Genomic DNA, 20,814 nt, shown 5'->3' with positions numbered 1-20,814 from the left:
GTGCTTCTCCTGGTCCCTTGGTTTCCGTTTCCTTAGTCAAAGAATGATGGTGGGGTGAGGATGGGGGCAGGGACTGAACTAGATCAGAAATGGCTCTGGGGTGATGGACATTGGGGAGGGTATGTGCTATGGTGAGTGTTGTGAAGTGTGTGAACCTGGCGATTCACAGACCTGTACCCCTGGGGATAAAAATACATTATGTGTTTATTAAAAAAAAAAAAAAAAAAAAAAAAACCTATAAACAAAAAAAGAAAAAGAAATGGCTCATATGTCTCTTCTCACTCCTGGGAAGCATTTTCTTAGAATGCTGTGGTGAAAGAGACTCTGAGGCTGCCTTGCAGATGGATAGGAAAGTGCTAATATTGCTCCATGGGATCAATACCTGCCTTAGATTACTGTCCTAGCAGGTGTCCCTTTTTGCCACTGCCAATCCTCATCAACCTTCTCCCCAGGATCCTAAGAGCTGCTGCTTAAATTCACTGAGGCCAACAAGGGTCCTATTGCAATATTCACACTGTTAGCCCAGGAGAGATGCAGAAACCTGCCTTGCTCTGTCTGTAGCCCCAAATATGCGCTTGCTCAAACATGCTACACTAGTCTCCCGAAATTCAGGTTTCCTGGTGCTACCAGAGACCGGGGTTTGGCGAGCATCCTCTTCTCTGTGGCACATTACCAGAGAGGACGTCCATCTTTCTTAAATTTCCCTCTAGCACGTGCTGAGATCTGGGACTGGAATTTATAGGTCAATTCTGTGTAACACTGGGAGGATGCTGAAAATAAAAAGCAGGTCATTTCCTCCTAAATTTGTATCTTTTTTGTGTAGTTCCAGAACCGTTAAGATCTTAAGAATGATGATTATAGTCCAGCCAAACTTCTTTGGTGATCTATCTCTTGTCTCCAGCAGTATGTGTGTATGTATTCGATACAACTTAAAAAGCATATAGATGACATAATCCACACAACCCTTCTATACAATGAGCTTCGATTTTCATCTTCACAACAGGAAGAGTAGATATTACTCTTTCCGTCAACCAGGATGAAATCAAGTGTTCTGGGAGTGCATATAATCCCTACATACGGCTGAAAGAACAGAACTAGAACTGGAATCTAGATCCTTGGACGAGAGGCTCCCAGAATTTACAAGAGCAGGAAATTGGGGAAAAACTTGGAGAAGAAATTGAGTGATGGGATGGGCAGCCAACTTTACTACAGGTCACCCCCATCCCTTGCTCTGAATAGGATCCAGGAAGCTGGGGTTCAGAGGCAGGTCATGGGAATAAAGTTATAATTACTGAGTGAAACAGCTATTGAAATGAGCCGCAAACATTTTGGCTTCTTCTTCCCCTTCAGAATCCTGTATGTTAGTGGTTTCCAGTCCATGTCCTGAGAAGCGTTTGAGTTCATGAAGGCTCCTGAGGGTGATCATGACGGTATGAGGGAACTTGTCCACAGTGCCATGTTCATCTGCTTTCGATACCGGGCATCCGCGTAAGATTTAATTTGAAGAAAGAACATTCTGCTACTTAGAAAAAAAAAGTTTGAAAACCATGGTTATACAGTACTATTTAACCTCTTGCCCGTTTCGTTCTCCAGGACATCTGGATAATTTTCAGCCAAGGAATTTGCCGTTAAAAGAGGTAAGCCGTGACCCATATTGACAGAGAGAGAGCAAGGAGCTGGGGTAATGATCAGGCTTAAGACACAGGCTTTAGAAGCCACAAAGGACATGAAAGGACATGGTCATCCAGGGTCAGAGGAGGTTGGCCCACCAAGGCTGTGAGGGTGGGAACTCGGGGCTGTGCAGGACTACATTAGTGAACGTGTGTGGTGCCAGTAGGAACCGAGAAATGGATGTAAAGGATTGAAATCCCAGGTTTTTATCATGCATACATCAGAGTTCCTTTAGTTTCTGGAAATCCAGATTGGGCTTCACTCCTGGGAGCCTTGATGCTCTAAGTTCAACTGGAAACACTACCAGCCACAGTAAAGAGAATCACGTTTGGTCTTCTATTTCCACCTGTTGCTTTCATAAATGTGTGAAATCAACATTCAACCCTGTCATCCAGCTAGACTTTCCTGAACTAGTGAGCCTGACTCATTTCAGGTCAGGATCCAGGACTGGGTAAAGAGTTAGGAATAAGAATGGGCACAGGTTCAAATTATATAAGAAAATAACTAAATTTAATCATAAGCCATCATCATCACTATCCCAAACCTGTTATAGAAAATCAACCTTTTTTTTTCCTACTGCAAAAGAAAGATCAAAGGTCTTGTCAGAAATCATTTTAGGGATTCTGAAACAAAGACATTTCGGAAGCATGAAGACATGGTCATGCAAGCAAGACCAGCAATGCAACCAAACGCTACCCTTTCCTTGACCTCTGTGTCATACAAACAGCAGCGGATATGCAGTATTACCTCGGAGAGGGGGGCAAGACCTTGGGATGTTTCATCTTGGATATCCCTGGGTGAAGACTGAGGTGGAGCACCGGTCTGCCCATGAGTTGTGCGTGTGAATTCCTGAGTTCTGCAACCACTCAGCCGGAGCCGGCCCCCTGGTAATTACACATCCCCACGGCAGCGCCCCCGAACTCAATGTTACATTAGGCAATTGTGGCAGGCCCGTAACCTGATAGCAGCACATTATGTAGTTATGTGGGAACTCTGGTTTCTGGAACAGATTGAGGTTCCCAAGCTCTGGTCTTGTGCTCACTGGGTGTGTCTTTCACGAAATACTCTTTATGTAGAAAACAGACTAAAACACCAACATGGTCTTTGGGATGTTTTTCACCAGCAGTCTGAAACTGACCCATTTCCTTCAAAGGATTCTTGCCAAAGGGAATCGCGTTTGGTCTTGCTAAAAACAATAAATAACCCTCTTCTCGGTCTCACACTGGTCACCCAGCTTGCTTAAATACTGTGCTTTGGGGGTTTGTTATTATTCTTTTTAATAAATTAAAACGTAGTGAAACAATGCTTTATCATTGATGACAGAGGTATTTTACATTCTTATTTCTTAAGGAACCCACTGAACTTGATAGGAAGGCTAAATGTATTGTGTCAGATTTAATAAATGAAAATGGGTGGGGACAAGGAAGGGGAGTGGAAGTCCCAGCTCCCATGCTCGTAATGAGAACCAAACTGCTGCTTTGCCCGTCTCCCACCCTTTATGAAAGCTGGCTTCGAGAGAACAGGAACGGAAGCAGCAGCACCAGAGGCGGGCACCTGCATCATCGAGCGCTTGGAGAAGAAAAAGGAGAAACCGGGTGTCACACCCCAGCAGCCACCTGGCCAGGATGGCCCTTCCGAGCCGCACTCCCATGTCCTCAGCAGGACGACTCAGATGATGGCCAGGGATTGGTCTCCCCTGACCGGATTTGCTTGCAGGTTACTTCTAAAGGCACACTAGGGAAGTCGGGGGAGCACGGATTTATCACAGAACAGACAGAAGTGGGAGCCTGTGGCAGAGAAAGGCAGGTAGAGAGATGAGGAAGGACAGGTCGCTGGCAGATGGCGGAGGGGAGGACAAGGACTGGGAAAAGCACATGAGGTTTCACGTCTCTCTCCTGGGTGCGCGTAGGATAATTTTAGGCAGGATGTGACACGTGAAACACACAATCTGAGAAGAGAGAATTTCAGACAGCATACCTAATGTCTGTGTCAATGATTTGGCTTGGTCACATGAATGAGTGCGTGCCAGGTCCCTAGCACAGCAGGCAAGAATCCCCTTGGCCTGCTGCCCTCGGGAGCTCCCTTGTCTAGCATGATTGTACCAGTGTGTGGGGTGTGTGCAGGGACACACGAGAAGGCTTGTTTCCCACCAAAATCTATAGGCGGGTATGCTGGCTCAGTTCTGGGCCATGCCCCTCGGCCACTGCCTCTTAGAGGGGGAGGGGAAACTACCTGTGATGCCATATCTTAGGAGCTTCCAGAAGGGAGGTTTGGAAGTCTGAGATGACATCACTTCCAATGTGCCAATAGCTTTCCCATCAAGGAATATTTCCAAAGGAAGGAGAGTGATCCCTTAGGTGGGCAAATTCTTACAAGAGGATATTTGTTGGGTTTTTTTTTGTTTGTTTTTTGTTTTTTGTTTTAAAGATTTTATTTATTTATTTGACAGAGAGAGATCACAAGTAGGCAGAGAGGCAGATAAAGAGAGAGGAGGAAGCAGGCTCCCGGCTGAGCAGAGAGCCCGATGCGGGGCTCGATCCCAGGACTCTGGTATCATGACCTGAGCCGAAGGCAGAGGCTTTAACCGACTGAGCCACCCAGGCGCCCCACAAGAGGATATTTGTGAGAATACTTCACATCGTAGAATATTCTGACATATTATTTGTATTTTTAAAAATTTCTCACTTCAGATCAGCATCCCGATATTGATATTTTTGGCAAATCCAGTGTACTGCTATAGCCCCACTCTTTCCTAAGAGACTTACCCTTCAGCTGGGATAGATGGGGAAGCCATGGGGGTTCCAAGTGGTGCAACGCTCCCAATAGCAGGCAGGCCAGTGACCTAGGGTCGGGGGAGGAAAGAAGAACAGTCCAATGACATTCCCTTCTTGAGATGTCTGGGGTTGGGTAACTGAGCTACTGACTTAGCTGTAAGAAGGTCATGGAGATGGGGGCTGGGATGGCCATCATGCAACATGGGCTAAATGAGAGAAGAACAGAACACGTGTGGGGGATGGGAAGGGGAAGGGGGAGAGGAGACTACCCCTAAAAAGGATGGTTTGGGTTCCCGGCAACACTGCAAGCTCCATGAGCTGTTGTGGGGCTTTATTTCTTGTTTTTGAATTTCTGTGACTCTTCTGTGTTTCCTAACCCTCACACCTCTGTACCACCGCTCCCAGCAAGTCCCCTTCGAGAATACCACCTCATCCGGCTCTCTGTCCTTCCAACCATGAACAGGAATGCCTGAAGAAAACGTCTCTCAAACTCTACCCAGAATCACCTCTACAGCCACCAAAGCAAGACAAATGCAAACTTCCAGAAAAAAAGAAGAAAGAAAACTTAAGTGAAAAAGAAATAGTCATAAACTAGGTGTTAAGAGAGCTGACCAAAATATAATACATTTGGTTAAATTTAAACTTTTAAAGGTGCAGTTTAAACTAAAAAGTGTTCATCCTGCAGAAGAAAAAAGAAGAATGAAAGAGGGTAACCGGTGAGCAGGGCAGGAAAAGACCAAAAAAAACATTTTTTTAAAGAGTGAACAGAAGAGGGGCGCCTGGGTGGCTCAGTGGGTTAAGCCACTGCCTTCGGCTCTCGGGGTCCTGGGATGGAGTCCCGCACGGGGCTCTCTGCTCGGCAGGGAGCCTGCTTCCCTCTCTCTCTCTCTGCCTGCCTCTCCGTCTACTTGTGATTTCTCTCTGTCAAATAAATAAATAAATAAATAAATAAATAAATAAATAAATAAATTAAAAAAAGAGTGAACAGAAGAAAAAAACCAGAGAGAACTCAGACACTCTTTCTATGAGGAGAAATGCCAAAAGGGGATACCTAACTGTGTGCTACTTGCTTTACACATGCTATCTTGTTGGAGTCTCACAACCGGCACTAATTTTACGTAAGTGCAAACATGAATGCAAAACAGGTAAACTGCCAAAAACTAGCAGACAAAAAAGAACAAAATCCCTTGGCCGGCCGGCTCCAGAGCTGATGCTCCGGAGTCACTCTGAAGAAAAAAACACGCTTGTCTGAAGAGCCTCCAGCAGGTGTTTGAGAGAAAGCTCACTGTCGTGAAATGCCGAGAGAGGGATCAATCGTTCCTAAGTTTTCTCACCTGAAAGTCTCAGCAACAAATGTTGCAGATTCTACTGAGGGTTTGCAATTGTTGGGACTTTCCACACAGCTGGATCTTTTACAAAACAAACCCTGGCTTGAGACATGATTATCAAAAGAGACAGCTTTGGGGTGCGGACTCGCATGTAGCCTCAGCTGAGGTCAGTGTTGAGCAAACAAGATCAGGCGAAAGGATGCATCTTGGAAAAAGCCTGGGTATATTTGACAGAGAAGGTAACTACCAGCGAGGACAGCACAGACTCGGTTCTGGGTAGTATTTAGCAGGTGGATGTAGGACATTTATCAATGGGGGAGTCCTTGCTTTCCCCACATGTGGAAGGAAGACTTTATAGCACAATCAGGAAACAATTCAGCTACAAAGTTTAAAACAGACTTGCTCGTGACTTTGTTATAGCTGGCCCAAGAGCTTTAAAGCTCAAAGCAGTTCTGAGGGATCCCTATTCTACAAGGGAGCATGTTTGAGAGCAGAAAGACCAGAATGATTTATGCGAGATTATGTTCTGCAAGCCCAAGTCAGGCAAAAATCAGGATTTAAAAATGCTGACTCCCAGGTAAAGGTTTTCTGCTTTGGTGCCCTTGTTTTATAACACCCAAGGGGTCCTGTATTATCGCTTCCTTATTCACTCATTGGTCATAGATATATTGAAATACATATGCCTGAGATATGAGAGACACTGCCAAGTGCCAGAAAATTCAAAGAAGAAGACACAGTCTTAGCCCTGGAGGGTGCATATTATATACAGCCATCCTCCATTGTGGGACTGGGGAATACTACATCTAAATTTTCCACTGCAAAGTTGGTAGAATACATATTATTTTATATAAGAATATTGAGTGCTATGTGAACACATAGGAAGAAAATTACTTTGGTCTGGAGGAGTCAAAGAATGCTTCATTGGGGAGCCAATAAATAAGTAGATGTTTCAAAGTTGGAAGAAAAGTAGATTCTAAGTAATGGAAATGGTCTATGCATGGCTTTGAAAATAAAAAACAGGCATGTTTGAAAAACAGCATATAACCTGCTATGCTGGATTGTTGGGTTAATATTGGAAAAGTTCTCGAGTCAAATCATGAAAAATTTTCTGTGCTAATATAAGGTTAGAATTAAAGGTATATGTGTTACAGTTCTAGGAACAGCGTTCCGAAAAGAGAGGGATAGGATTATATTGTAGGCTTATAAAACAATTATGACTCAAAATAAACATGGGAGGGGTGCCTGGGTGGCTCAGTGGGTTAAAACCTCTGCCTTTAGCTCAGGTCATGATCCCAGGGTCCTGGGATAGAGCCCCACATCGGGCTCTCTGCTCGGCGGGGAGTCTGCTTCCTCCTATCTCTCTGCCTGCTTCTCTGCCTACTTGTGATCTCTGTCAAATAAATAAATAAAATCTTAAAAAAATAATAAATAAACATGGGAAATTAAGAGTAAGCATTTATATAAATTCTCTCTACAACCTACTGAAAATGACAGTGAGGGAATTAACGAAGGTGAAAACTCCAAAGACAAAAAAGCTGTAGAGGAGACATCAGACACAATTTGTCAACTACGTTTTGGAAGATGGAAGCCAAAAGAAGAAGAGTAGCTAACTGAGCAAAATAGAGAAATCTAAAATCCCAATAAAATCTAAGAGGAAGCCAAGAAGAAGCTAGATAAGTTGCTCTAAAAATTTCTGGAGAGGTCAGGAAATGGTGGTCCCTGATATTTGGAAGGAGGAATGGAGAGGAGACAAGAAAGAAAGATTTTGTTGAAATCTGCATAAGTTACAGACCTTCCCTATACCTCACAGGTAGGCATCTTGCTCCTGCTCTGGTAAAAAGCAAGATGTTTGCTCTCTAGAGATGCTGAACCAGCATGGTTCTGGACTCAGTGATAGCTCAGAGCCAGAAAGAAATAGGATTAAGTAAAGACCATTATTCTGAAGCATAAGGCTTCTCCAACTCTCCTTGACTTAGCTTCTTAAGCCTCCTTCCCTCATCTCCATAAATGTTGACATTCAGGCTTATGCTCCCCATGGAGGAGAATAGCAAGTTACTCTGTGGAGAAAGTGAGCAGTCCAAAAATAAAACACCTACCAATACTAACATGGTAATCACCCAACAAAATGCCTGGGTCCCATTTCATGGCTCTATAGGAAAGCTCAGTAGTCGGAGTGGCCTACAAAGGGCTCCCAACCAACTTTTTATTCCTTGACACCTAAATGTAAACAGGCAGCTGGAGATCTCCAGATAGATGAGGAAATGCTCTAATATGAAAAATAGATTTAAAAAGATTAAAAAACCCAAAACAAATACAAATAAATGGGAAAAAATAAACCATGGAGAAAAATCTAAAAACTACAAATATAAAAGTAGAAATTTTTTAAATCAATAAAAGAATGGGAAGTTGAGAAAGCCTTGCAGAAAATAGTACAAAAACGCAGTGATGAAAAATAAGAAAGTAAAATATGCACACCAAGCATGTCATTATGATATGTCCAGATACTAGAATATACTAGGATTAAAGAGAAAAACAGTTCCCACACAAAGAACCACAATGGCATTGGATTTCTTAAAAGGATCACTGGAAGCTAAAAGACAGTAGACAAACAACTTCAAAATTCCAAGGAAAGTAAGTTCTTTCTACCTAAGATTTAATACCTGTCCGTATTTTCATTTCAGTGTGACATTAGAACAGAGGTATTGACAGATATGTGAAGTGTGGTAGACATTACTTATGCTCACCAAGATTTGTTTCTCCTTTTCCTCCGGGTACATGGAACACTATACTTCCCAGACCTCTCCAAGTTAGATGGGATCATGTGTTCTGATCAAGTAGGTGTGTGCAGAAGTGACATGTCATTTCCTGGCAAAAGCACTGAAGAGGATTGTATGAGTTCCATGCTTTCCAAAGAGGCCTGGTGTTGAGACAGCGGAACCAAAAGATGGGAGCATTTTCTGTCATTGAATTACCACATGAAAGACAACGGTACCAGAGGGTTGCCCGACCTTCAGCAGACTCCTGTGAGCAAGAAAAGACTCAATACGGTAAACCAAAAAGATGTGAGGCTTATTGTTACAGTAGTGTAGTTTAGGTTAACCTAATACACAACCTGTCATAAGTATTTCCAACTGCACCATTTCTCAAGAAGTTAATGGCTACCCTATGGCCCAGCAATTCTAATCCTACGTGGTATACTCCCCCAAAAATGAGTTGCGTGTGTCCAAAAAAGGATGGACTAAGACTATTTGTGGCAGCTGTATTTATAACATCCAAATACTTCACATTCATACCACGTGCCACAGCAAAAAACAAACAAAAGAACAAACCACAGGCACATGCAACAAGGATGACTCTCCCAAGTATAAAATAAAGAGAAGAAGAGAGTCAGATCTAAAAGAGTACGTACTTCCTGTTTATTTACATAAGGTTCAAGAACAGGCAGAACTAACCGATGGTGATAGAAGTCAGAATGGTGATTACCTCATTGGGGATGTGTGATGGTGGAGGGTATTGACTGGGAAAAGACAAACTTTGTGGAGCAAACTTTGTGGAGTGCTGGAAATAGTCAGTATTTTTTTCCTTTTTAAAGATTTTATTTATTTATTTATTTATTTATTTATTTATTTATTTATTTGGAGCCCGAGAGTGCAGAGAGGGGCAGAGGGGGAGGAAGACAGAAGAAGAAGACAGAGAAGCTCAAGCAGACGCCATGCTCAGTGCAGAGCCCAACAACGGGGCTCGATCTGACCAACCTGAGATCATAACCTGAGTCGAAATCAAGAGTCAGACGCTTCATCGCCTGAACCACCCAGACACCCTGATATTCAGTATCAGTGGTGGTTATATGAATATATACAAAAATTAATTGGGCTGGACACGAGTTGAATATACTTTACCATATGTTTATTGTACCCTAACTACAAAGAGATTTTTTAAGAAACTACTGGAGATTGTGATTCACCAAAATGAGGATTTATGCCAAAAGTGAGAAATCATGCGATACAGGCATGGGAAACTCCCCCAATCCCAGAGACAATTCCTAAGATGGCAAGTCCCAGGATGGCATCTGAACGGCAGGCTGGAGAGTAGTCAGCTTAACTGAGGCCAGAGATGGGGGGGTGGGGGGCAGAGGTTTAAAGATAGAAGAATCTAGAAAAAAGGAAAAAGAAAAAGAAATGGATAGATTATCTTGTGTTGATTTCCATTCAAGGGAGTTTAACTATTCTATCAAAGAATTGGTGAGAAATTAATGATAAACACACAAAAAACTAAGCAACAAAAAAGAGGCTATTATTAATGAAGTTACAAAACAGGCTACCATAGTATACTGTGTGGCTGAGCTATAAATTTAGCCCAAATATTACTACATAATTGCACTGGAAGGATAGAAAGAAGGAAAGCATGGTGGGAGGAGTGTGCTGAGAAAGCTCAATTCTCATCAGTTGTAGAAGAAAACCAGTCAAGAGGCACCTGAGTGGCTCAGATGGTTCAAGTCTGACTCTTACTTTAGGCTCAGATCCTGATTTCACAGTCCTGGGATCAAACCTGGGTGGGCCTCCCTGCTCAGTGGGGAGTCTGCTTATCAACTTCTTGCCCTTCCCCTGCCTGCTCCCATGCAGGCTCTTTCCCTCTCTCTCTTTCTCTCTCTCTCTCATAAATACATCTTTACAAAAAAAAGAAAAAAGAAAACCTGTGGAGAATACCTATATTTAAAAAAAAAATAAGGAAATAGCTGCATGCATATTATTTAGAAACATGAAAGCAAAGAAAATAAGCAGTTGGAAGTGTTTCTACTTAAGATGGAGAAGGCAGAGGACCACTATTTTCATTGTACACCTTGCTGTATCATTGACTTCTAAAGCTACATGCATGAAGTATTTCACCACCATGCTGAAGCAATTAGCAGACATGTCAGAAAATTCTAAGAGATCTAACATAAAATTAAATAACTCATTTCAAAGCATATTTTGATTCCAATTAATTTTTTTTAAAGACAGAGTTATAGTACCTAGTAATTTTCATTGGTAGAGGAGGGGTTTGGGAGAGGTTGTAAAATCATGCTGTAATCCTTTTAGGGATCCAAAAAGCTGGGACATCCAACTCTGTCAACCCCAGGTGTTTACTTCAAAGAAACAACGGGTCATGGGAAAAATACGTTCTATCAGCTTATCAGCTCTTTCACAGCTCATAGCATGGTAATATTTGACCAGGGTTGAGATTTTTTAGATGTAAGAACTTTTGGTCACTATCTTAATTTCTGATTGTGCAATTTAAATGTGCTTTAAAAAAAAATCAGGGTTCTCTTAAAGGGAGCGTGACCCCATTAAAACAAGGCAACCTATGCATAGAAGGGGCTCGTCCTGCTCCCTCTGCAGGACTATCGAGAGCCACCAGTTGTGGGAAAACATAGGTAGTGCTGTGCACCTTAAGATGGCTAAGAGTAGCAAGTGGACAAAAACTTCAATTTGAAGTGGCTTAAACATAAAAAAAAAAAAATGTATTCAATCATCTAAAATGCTCAGAGGTAGAGAGATACCAGACATGGATGAAATCGTGGATGTCACCGAGTATCCAATTCTCTTCTGTTGTTTTGGCATCAGCTCCATCCTGAGGCTGACACCTCTCTTGGTTTTAAGATGGCTGCTACTTCCTGCTGGGGCTAATGCTTCCTCTTTCAAGTGGCAGGAAAAGAGTAAGCATCTTTGATAATTCCCAACAGCAGTCTCAAATGTGCTTGCACTGGATAGGCTTCAGTCATGTGCCTACCACTGAACCAGTCATTGGCCAGCAGATAAGATGCATGGGACCCCGGGGTGGGCTCAACCTCCCTAGAACCACATTGATGCTTAACATGGAGGAGGGGAGATAGATGGAGAAACAACCATAAATGTCCCCAAAGGTACCTTAAAAAGATGAAAGCTCAGAATGTGTACGCAGTTGTAAATGGACTATTTTAGGATTATCACGCAGTCCATATACTGTTACCTCCAAATTCTTATTTTAAACATCTTTGTGGAAACTGGAAGAGAGAAAGTCAAGAAGAGCAGGGTATTTGGAAAAGCAAGTGGGGACGTTTCCATAATAAGCTGTGTGTTGGGAAAGCATGTTTCTCCCACAGAATAAAGAGTCGGAGAATGTAATGCTATGGTGATATAAAGGGTTTAGGGTTTTCTGTTTGTTTGTTTGTTTGTTTTAAGGATTTAGGATTTTGACTAGATCTAGTGATCTCAGAATAATAGGCCAACCCTAAGAAAGTGCCTAAATCAAGCTGGGGGAAAACCATAGCTGAAACTGAAGAGTTAGTTGTGGTACATTCGAAAGAATTTGTTCAAAAGGTCAAACCACAGAGGACTGAATTCTCCTGAGACTCCTAGATTGAGTTATTTATATTCAAAAAAGGATACCAATGTCCACCTTTCATGGCTTTCAGGAGAATTAAAACAGGTATTATTCACAGCACCATGTTAATTTTTTAAAAAAGGCAGATGAAAAAAAAATAAATAAAATAAAATAAAAATTTAAAAAGGCAGATGATGCAAAATCAATGTTTTTAAATTATTTTGTAATGAAGTTAACAAAAAAGAAGTGTACCAAATTATAGAGAGGTAATTATCTCAAAAAAGAAAAAATATATTAAAAAAAAATCTATGCCCAGTTAAAAGATTTAAAGATTCTATTCCAAAATATTAGTTATATCTGTTGGTGATATTATGGATACTTTTTTCCTTTTGAATTATCCTGAAGTTGTTAGCCTAAAGTTTAACAAAGTTCATGTATTTACTTTTTTGTAATAAGAATCAACTACATTTTCAAACCTAAAGAATAAAAAGAAATCTAATATTAAAAAGGAAAAAAGAAAAAAAGACACTATCTGTTTAAGTATGCATAAGGACTGAAGGAGGAAGCAGTGTACGAGGAGAATGAGTAACCGTTGAAGATAGGAAAAGCTACCGAAGTTCATAATGCAAGATCTTTCTCAATTTCCGATGGAGTTATAAGGCTGATGAATGTTCCACTTTCCCCTAAGTCTAAGCGCTGACAATGTAAAAATGTGTGATTGAGGGGAAGACTGCATTACCTTTGGCTCCTTTGATTACAGCCTGTGTGAACGCAGACACGCTATCTTACCATCGCATTTAGCGGAGGGCCATCAAAATTGCAACCCCAGTCCTAGGAGGGAATAAATATCCTCTCTAATGCCAGCCTTGCGAACTCAAATCAATTGGTGATGGAAACTGCCGCTCTGGGGAAGAAAAAACACACAAGGATTCCATAATTTCAACAAACGTGAAAAAACAGTACTCTGGCATGCATATGTGTTCAGGAGAGATGGAGTGATCATTTTAAGATGTCTGAATTTTGTCATTCTCATTCTGCTTGTATTATTTTGGTCAATATGTTTGTTGTAAATACTGTGGCTCTGTATCTGGTGAAGATTCTTATTTAGGCTGGACTGCGGCCACAGTAGAACCAGATAGTACTTAATTTGCTTGACTATTAATCATGAGATCTTTTAACTTATTGGCATTAAGATTGCTAAACAATCTGACCATGGTAGAAGTGAACAAGACTGTTCTGCGGGCATGGATCGCATTTGTCACTAGTCAACGCTTTGCAGAATACTGGGTATATTTTAGACTAGTGTTTAAAAAGGAGAGAATAAGAGGAAAATGAATAGATTCCATATTGCCTGATATCTCATAATGTTCTCTCATAAAGGGGTAAATATTTAACAATTGTTTTGCGAGTATTCTCTAGATTAATAGATGGTCTGAAGCAATTTTTAAATATTTTTATAGCTATTAGAATTATAACAAGCAAGCTCATTGATTCTTGTGTTTGTATTAAATAGGTGGTAAAACTAATCACAAACTAAATTCCAAGTGTATTTCAGGTGCTTTAGTCACATTGCAAATTTGACCCCAGTCACTCAATTCTTTGCAAAGTTCTCATTGGATAAATAAAACAGATGATACCAAAATGGGCGAAGTTTGTAAGGACATTATTATCTAGCATCATAATAATGATTATGATAGTAGATCCTATGAAACACTGATCAGGGACCAGGCCCTGTGCTAAGCATTTTGCAAATAAAATTGATTGATTCTTCCAAAAAAGGAACATAAATCAGATCATTTCTTCCATTTTACCATAAGAGGTTATTGCATGTTGGAGAGGATCATTAACTTGCCCAAATCCACAGGTATTGGGTGAGGAGGTAATGTTTGAACCCAGGCAGGCTGAATTCCCAGTCCATACAGGACGACCCTATAGTAGAGCTAAAACTGCCAATAACTAATGGGTTTTATTCTGGGCTTTCATCTTTTTTACTTGTCGGGTGTTTCTTTAAAACATGCCAGTTTTCAACTTTTAAATCCTTTTCATTTCATTATGGCATATTACAACTCTATATTAAAAAGTAAAAAGGTGAGGCACCTGGGTGGCTCAGTGGGTAAAGCCGCTGCCTTCGGCTCAGGTCATAATCTCAGGGTCTTCGGATCGAGTCCCGCATTGGGCTCTCTGCTCAGCAGGGAGCCTGCTTCCTCCTCTCTCTCTGCCTGCCTCTCTGCCTACTTGTGATCTCTCTCTGACAAATAAATAAATAAAAAATCTTAAAAAAAAAAAGTGGAAAAGGTAATATGTCAATTGTACAGATGGCCCTGATTTAGGATGGTCTGACTTAGAATTTTTCAACTTTACGGTGGTGTGAAAGCAATACAAATTCGGTAAACTTTGGATTTTGATCTCTTCCCAAGATAGTGATGTGCAGTCTGTGATGGTCCAGTGATGCTGGGCAGGGTCAGTGAGCTGCAGCCCCCCAGTCAGCCATGGGGTCAGGAGAGCGAACAACTGATACCCTTAGAACCATTCTGTTGCTTACCAGTATGGTATTCAATAGATTATATAAGATAGTCACCACTTTATTATAAAATAGGCTTTGAGTTAATGATTCTGCCCAACTGTAGGCTAATGAAAATGGTCTGACTTTGCCTAAGGTAGGCCAGACTAATTAGTGATGATGTTTGGTAGTTTATGGGAATTGAACGCTTGTCCAACTTTTGGTGGGTGTATCAGGAAGTAACCCCAAATTGTAAGCAGAGAAAAATCTGCATTTCATTTTTATTTTTATAAAAGGAAGACAGTAAAATAGTGTTTTGGACTACAGTATAGGAGAGCATATGTGTGTGGTATGAATGCAATAAATTTTGATAATATAATTTAAATTTCTTTAGATTCAGCTCTTGAAAAGAAGAAATACTGAATGACAATGAATGCTAGAGGGAAGTTTGATTAAGACAGTCTTTTTTTTTTTTTTTTAAAGATTTTATTTATTTATTTATTTATTTGACAGAGAGAGAGAGAGAGAGAGAGAGATCACAAGTAGGCAGAGAGGCAGGCAGAGAGAGAGGAGGAAGCAGGCTCCCCGCTGAGCAGAGAGCCTGATGTAGGGCTCGATCCCAGGACCCTGGGACCATGACCTGAGCTGAAGGCAGAGGCTTTAACCCACTGAGCCACCCAGGCGCCCCTGATTAAGACAGTCTTAAACTGAGTTTATAGCTCTGTGTTTCAGAGAGAAAAAAATTATCTAGATCGGGATGAGGAATGTGTCTTCAGTTCTTAATTATTAATTTGTTACTGCCTATCACAGACTCTTTACTAGAATGGTATTTCTAGACCAAGTATAAAAGACAGAGAATGCTTGATAATAGTTTTTATCAAATCCCACCTACTTCAAATATTTAGAAAATTTTTGTTAGCTCAGATGTTCAGAAAATTACCAGAATTAATGCTATGTGATTTTAACAATTTATTCTATGATGTCTTCAAATCAACCCAATTACTTTCCTCAAGATCCAATTAGTTTGCAATAGCAGTTGCCAATTTTTTTTGAAGTTTTTATTTATTTATTTGACAGACAGAGATCACAAGTAGGCAGAGAAGCAGTCAGGGGCGTGGGGGTAGGAAGCAGGCTCCGGGCTGAGCGGACTGGATCCCAGGACACTGAGATCATGACCTGAGCTGAAGGCAGAGGCTTAACCCACTGAGACACCCAGGCGCCCCAGGAGTTGCCAGTTTTTTTTTTTTTAAAGCAAGAGATGTTCACCATGGTTTTTATTCTCATGTCTACATTATTGAAAAACAGAAGATAAACCAAAAGAGGAAAAATGCTTTCAAATTGCCGCCTTAAGGAAAAAAAATGCCAAGACACATGGGTGGCTCAGTTGGTTAAGGGTCTGCCTTCAGCTCAGGTCATGATCCTGGTGTCCAGGGATGGAGTCCCACATCTAGTTCCTTGCTCAGCAGGGAGTGTGCTTCTCCCACTGCGTGCTGGTCCTCCTGCTTGTGCACACACTCTCTCTCTCTCTGACAAATAAATAAATAAAATCTTAAAAAAAAAAAATGCCCCTTGGTTGATACTTGATTTGGGTTACTTGATTTCTACATTATAGAATTCACTAGACAAGCAGTCAGATCTGGATTTGTAAAGATTAGGCAATAAAGACCTTTCTTCTCTTCTTTTACTTGGAATAGTAATACCACATCTTCCACGTAATGAGTACTGGTTTGAAAATGTTTTTTAAAATATGAACTATTTAGATCGAGCACAGTAAACAAAAGCACTACATCTTTGTTTAGCTACGTCAATTTGAGAAATTACATAAGTTTAGTAGCAACAAAATATTTGAGTATTCTTGGGTTTAATCGTTGCAGTAACTTAGGAAAAAAAAAAAACTATTCCTGTTTATTATTTGTGATGTTTGGGGAATAAATGTGCTGATAATTCTTTTGCAACCCTAATACCTAACATGTACGCAACAGGACCCTTTCTAAGTTTGGGACCCTATGAGGTACTCAAGCAAGCATTCACTTCTCTCACGCTTGAGGTCACAAGTTTTTGCAAGTCAAAAAGGTTGACCATGCCAAAAACATCATGCCACACACTACCAAATAAAAGAACACTGTTATTCTTACAGGGAAAGGTTTGACAAGACAGGAAATAGGCAGGGTCAGAGAAGTTTACTTAATACTGAGACTTATTTAACCATCGGGAAACCAAAATACAATGACAGTTAAAAAAATAAACAAATCGCCATTACACAAAACAAAACCCCAGGATACATGGTCTCTACTGGAACTGATTATTAGATTTTCAGCAAGTACGGGAAGTGGGTATCCCCAGAGAATCCTCACAAAATTTCTAGACATCTTCACCATTGACTTTTGTTGCATGCCTTTTCCTGAGATAATGCGGACTAAAACGGTTTTAATCGGCGGGTAGAAATTCGAACAAAGAAAAATCAGTCTTAAAACGCTGCAGAAGAACTTCATTGAAAGGAATCATTTTAAAAGCGCGTTCTCTTAAAAATGGGAAGGGAAGAGGAGAGAAACAGAAAATGGAAGATAGGAAAAATCTAGCTGTTCATTACAATTTTCCATTTTTTGTTTAAACACAGCAGGAGGGCAAAGCTGCTGGCTTCGCTTCATCCTTCCAAATGCCAGGAGGGATTATGCAAACCCCACAGCCACCCAAATCTTATTTAAAGTCATAATCATTGTTCTCATTTAATGACTTTTGCCTTCTTTCACTCGAATATTGCTGCATCTTGTTTTCTGCCAGTTTGGACCCACTGGGAGTCGTCAATTCATAATTGCAGATAAACCTTTTTAAAAAAGAAAATGCTACCTTCAGAAAAAATAGCAAACATCAAGTGACATCTAGTGGATGTCTGGATGTTATTTTCTAAGGCCTCTGAAGAGCAGTATTCTCAAAAATATATTGCCTTAACATTGCTTATCATTTGGGTTTTTCAGGTGAAATTCTCTGTCTTTTCTTCAGACAGAAGGACAAGTTATCAGATAGGAAAGTGGCCATTATCTTTTCTCAAAGGAAAAAAAATCTCTTTTCATTAGCATAAGAATAGCAATTCTTGACCATTCTTGACCATTCTACAACCATCTTGGATGTAACTCGCCTGTAACTCACACCAGACAATGCGCAAAAAAAGAACTGATGGTGGGGTGCCTGGGTGGCTCAGTGGGTTAAAACCTCTGCCTTAGGCTGAGGCCCTGATCCCAGCGTCCTGGGATGGAGCCCCACCTCGGGCTCTTTGCTCTGTGAACCTGCTTTGATCTCTCCGTTAAATAAACAAAATCTTAAAAAACAAAAAACAAAACAAAACAAAAAAACTCATGGTTTATCCAACGTTGGACAATTATTTGGGCAATACCAACTGTGTAAATGGTTCTTAAGAGAAGATGACATTTCAGGTTCGCAGTTCCTCTGTTTATCTGTGAACCTAAAGAGCATTATTAATTTGACAAATCTGTATTTAGTCCCACTATGGCCCCGATTTTTCTTCCCCTCTACCCCCTGCAGGAGGATTGTACATGCAAGTAGGTCCATTTTTCATAAACGAGTAACACTTGCTTGTTAGTTGCAAATTATTAAAGAACAGTGACTTAACCCAGAGAACAGCTGAAAACTTAACTGGGGTGGGATTGCGTAACAACTCCTCCCCAGCGATGCCATGTGTCTGAAAGGTGAAAGGCGTTGTGGAGAACACATGCCTTGTGTTGGCTGTCTAAAGACTGCATTTGTTAAAGAGACAGAAAGGGAAATTATAGGGGAATTAAAAGATGGTGTCTAAATTTAGTATTTTCTTTCCTTTCAAGGAAAGGAAACTTGGAATATGCAACTGTAACCCAAAAGCCAGCTGTCTGGCTGTCCCCAAGACTTGCAGCCTTTTAGAATCACTCTTCATTTTAATAATCAAACACACACACACACACACACACACACACACACACACACACACAGAGTCCTGCATGAAGACCTCCTCTGACTTCCTGTAGAATATCTAGCCTTCCCACCTTCCCTTCTATTCCCCCAATCATTTAAGGAATTCTTGAGAGTTCTGCTTTTTTTTTTTTTTAGAGTTCCACTCACTGTTAATCTCAGCTCTGCATCAGCCTTCATAGCACTGTCTTGTTCTTTACCTACTTAGGCCCGATGCAAACTTTTCGGCTTCCTGTCATCCCCCAAAGCACCACTGACACTAAAGCTGCATGTGTGGTCACCTTTATGGCAGCTGGGGTAAGAGGAGGGAAGCTGCAGAACAGATGGCTCAGCGGACAGACGGACAGACTCTGTGCAATGATACAATGTCTGGGATTTGTTTCAAAATAATTCACTGGGTTGGGGATGGGGGAGTAGGTGGAGTTACAGAAGAAACAAAATCAGCTATGAGTTGAGAGTCGTTGACACTGAGTGATGACCGTGAGGTTTATGCATTCTATTTCTGCATCTGATGGAAATTTGCATAATAAATATGTAAAAGAACAAGTTCCTTGGCTATCCTTTTTTTTTTTTTTTTTGTAAGATTTTATTTATTTATTTGACAGAGAGAAATCACAAGTAGACGGAGAGGCAGGCAGAGAGAGAGAGAGAGAGAGGGGGAAGCAGGCTCCCTGCTGAGCAAACAGCCCTATGCGGGACTCAATCCCAGGACCCTGAGATCATGACCTGAGCTGAAGGCAGCAGCTTAACCCACTGAGCCACCCAGGCACCCCTCCTTGGCTATCCTTAATGCAAGAGGTTTCTCTTTGGCTCTGCTCCCTTTTCCCATAGGCCTCTACCCCATTTTGGGGTCCCCTCTTATCTGAGTCTTACTGCCTCTCCTTCTTAGGCTGCCCAAACAAGCTTCGAGCTCTGGGACCCATTCTAAGACTCAGGGAGCCCATCAGAACGTCTTGCCAACTCCCTAAAAATAAAGAAACCAGAATTCCCTAAGAGGAATTCTGCCCTGGCTTTAAGACATACCCAGCTCAGGTAAAAGTGATGCAACTGGCATGCTACCTGGAGTGCACAGTGTTCTAAAAGGTTAGTTCCCTTCCTCCTGCGATTTCTATTCTAATTGAGGCTCTCATGGTTGAGTCTAACAAAAGTGGACATAGATAATTATATCAGGACAACGCAGTTTAAAAGACAATAATCCGTGCCAACAAATAAGTCTTGGAGAGAAAGCACGGGTAAGATGTAGCACTGGGTGATTATTTTTGCCCTCTAACCAAAAGATATTCAACATAGACATCAGACATCACGTCACATATAAACAGAAGTATCTTTAGAAATAAACAATGTATGTCTCTCTCCCGCTCAGCTCCACTGCAGTGGCCAAGGGCCATGCAGCTATCCCAGCAGATTCAGCAGAGGTGCACTGCCAGCCTGAGAAATCTAAACACACCCACATGTTCATGAACTTGGTGGGAGGGGAAGGAGGCACATTGGCCCCCAGCCCATGTAATTAACCACTTTCTCTCCCATCTTAATCAGCATCAACTGGGCACCGGCTCCTTTCACTTAATGTTGTCAACTTTAGCCTAGAAAATGCAGGCTTGGCTTTGTGCAGTTCTGAAGCTACCTGAGATTAATGTTCCAGTCCCCTCCCTCTGAAAAAGTCATGCAGATGAAGAGAGGAAATGAGGTTTACGTAAGGAAGAAGAGTTCTCCCTTCAGCATGCATGTGTAGGCAGAATAAGAGAATTCGCTCTGATGATGATGCTAATACGAAGGTGGCAACTGTCTATTGGGCCCGAGAGGGAAGAAAGGGATTCAGAAGTGTGGGCGTGGGGAGGAGGGAGTAGCTGGGACTTCTGCAGCCACTTGCCAAAGGCCTCAGAGCAAGGGATTTGGGAAAGTGAATGTGTTCCCAGCGGTATGTGCCATTGTCCCCAAACACTTGGGAGGCGATGTCAGCACTTACTTCTGGCACTAAATTGAAAAAACACTTCCTCTCTTTCTGCCAGCACCATTTTTTTCTCCCACTCACCCCCGGAGTTTGACACAATTTCCATTCCAAGGAGACCCGGCAATGATTCCAAGGAGACTGGCTAACATATTCCAGTGAAAGAGTTGGCAGACTGCGTGAGACGGGCACAGGGATCATTTTAGGCTGAAATGAATTAGGAAACATTTTTAAGTTACCCTTTGAAGTTTTTATTGCCTTATCATCAAACAGCTTCTCTTCTTCGGCTGT

General features: G+C 41.4%; 1 long non-coding RNA gene across 2 annotated transcripts; it reads right to left on the bottom strand.

Annotated features, from left to right (window-relative positions):
* Window positions 1-1,182: 1,182 nt before the first annotated feature.
* LOC131998726 (uncharacterized) lies at window positions 1,183-20,722 on the bottom strand. Of its 2 annotated transcripts, none has more exons than XR_009398838.1 (5): window positions 20,608-20,722; window positions 12,905-13,019; window positions 8,518-8,794; window positions 4,437-4,513; window positions 1,183-1,522 (listed from the first exon to the last, which is right to left on the bottom strand). It is a non-coding gene; the product is annotated as an uncharacterized LOC131998726 (long non-coding RNA). The 2 variants fall into 2 exon arrangements; XR_009398837.1 differs by having other exon boundaries at window positions 1,183-1,519.
* Between the last annotated feature and the right edge of the window lie 92 nt (window positions 20,723-20,814).

This window comes from Mustela nigripes, chromosome 13, assembly GCF_022355385.1.
Source record: "Mustela nigripes isolate SB6536 chromosome 13, MUSNIG.SB6536, whole genome shotgun sequence".
NCBI lineage: Eukaryota > Metazoa > Chordata > Mammalia > Carnivora > Mustelidae > Mustela > Mustela nigripes.
The sequence above is the reverse complement of the archived record's forward strand: the minus strand, read 5'-3'. Positions and strand labels throughout refer to the sequence as shown.